A 1,813-nucleotide genomic window follows, 5' to 3' on the forward strand; every position below is an offset into this window, starting at 1 on the left:
CTGTAATCCCAGCACTTTTAGGAGGCCGAGGAGGGTGGATCGCTTGAGGTCAGGAGCTCAAGACCAGCCTGGCCAACATGGTGAAACCCCATCTCAACTAAAAATACTAAAATTTGCAAGGCGTGGTGACGCATGTCTGTAATCCCAGCTACTCAGGAGGCTGAGGCAGAAGAATCACTTGAATCCGGGTGGCAGATATTGCAGTGAGCTCGCACCACTGCACTCCAGCCTGGGCGACAGAGCGAGAGAGACTCCATCTCAAAAACAAACAAACAAACAAAAAACACACAAAACACACACACACACACACACAAATAAGGCTCTTAGCAAGATCATAGCTAAGCGTTTTTATTTTATTTTATTTTAAAATTGTACCAAAACTATAGATGAAACTAAGTGTTTTTTTATATCTTCATTGTGTGACAGTTTTTCTTTTTTTTAATTCTTTAGGGATGGGAGTCTTGCTTTGTTGCCCAGACTGGTTTCAAACTCCTGGCTTCAAATGATCCTCATGCCTCAGCCTCCCAAAATGCTGAGATTACAGGTGTGGGCCACCACTCCCAGGGACCAATCACAGTTTTAAGATTTTTACGTACACAACTTTGTTCTGTCCTCACCATTCTCATTCCACAGATGAGGAAACTGAGTCACAGAGAGGCTAAGTGCATTGTTCAGGGTCACACAGCTGGTTGTGAAGGTGGTGTGTGAATGGCAGGTTTGGAAAGGCCATGTGTAGGGGCTACATTGCGGAATGCCCCCAGCTCACGATGACTCCTTAACTTCCCTCTCCCCTCTTTGCATGCCGTGGGCCCCCAGCTTCTGGCTTGTACTAAACACTCTGCTCTCCCAACTGTTATGGAATGAGACGGTAGCAAGACTTGGTGCATACTGGGTAAATCTCACCCTGCCCTGAACATTTGGAATGAGTACTGAAGGAGATGCCGTCTGCGCAGTAGCACTGAAGTAAGGCTAATTACTCAGGGGAGCCCTGGACGCCGTCATTTTCCACAGATGCAGTCAATCTGCAAGAGAGAGAAGAACCAACGTATGCGGAGAGAGGCAGAGTGGAGAGATGGGGTCTTCCTGAGCCCCAGTGTTTCCACTCCTCTGCCTGGTCCTTTCTCATCCATGTCAGGCTGCACCCCTCAACTTGTCTTTTGGTAAGTGACTTCATTCAACCTAAGCTAGCTGGGGTTGATTTTTGCCTTATTTAACAAAAAACATTTCAAAATAAGATATGCAAGCTCTATGTGGAAGCAAAAGGGGGAAGTAGGGAATTCAAGATCTACAAAAGGAGCTTTTAGGAAATGAAAGGGGTGTTCTCAAGAGCGGGTTGGCTGGGCACAGTGGCTCACGCCTGTAATCTCAGCACTTTGGGAGGCTGAGGCTTGGGAATCGCTTGAGCCCAGGAGTTCAAGACCAGCCTGGGCAACTTAGCAAGACCTTATCTCTACAAATAATAAAAAAAATTAGCTGGGCATTGTGGTGCACGCCTGTGGTCCCAACTAGTTGGGGGGCTGAGGTGGGAGGATTGCTTCAGCCCAGGAGGTTGAGATCACACCACTGCCTTTCAGCCTGGGCGACAGAGAAAGATCTTGTCTCAGACAAAAAAAAAAAAGGAGGCCAGGTGCAGTGGCTCACGTCTGTAATTCCAGCACTTTGGGAGGCCGAGGCGGGCAGATCACCTGAGGTCGGGAGTTTGAGACCAGCCTGACCAACATAGAGAAACCCTGTCTCTACTAAAAATACAAAAAATTAGCCAGGCGTGGTGGCGGGCACCTGTCGTCCCAGTTACTTGGGAGGCTGAGGCAGG

Source organism: Mandrillus leucophaeus, unplaced genomic scaffold, assembly GCF_000951045.1.
Source record: "Mandrillus leucophaeus isolate KB7577 unplaced genomic scaffold, Mleu.le_1.0 Scaffold19, whole genome shotgun sequence".
NCBI lineage: Eukaryota > Metazoa > Chordata > Mammalia > Primates > Cercopithecidae > Mandrillus > Mandrillus leucophaeus.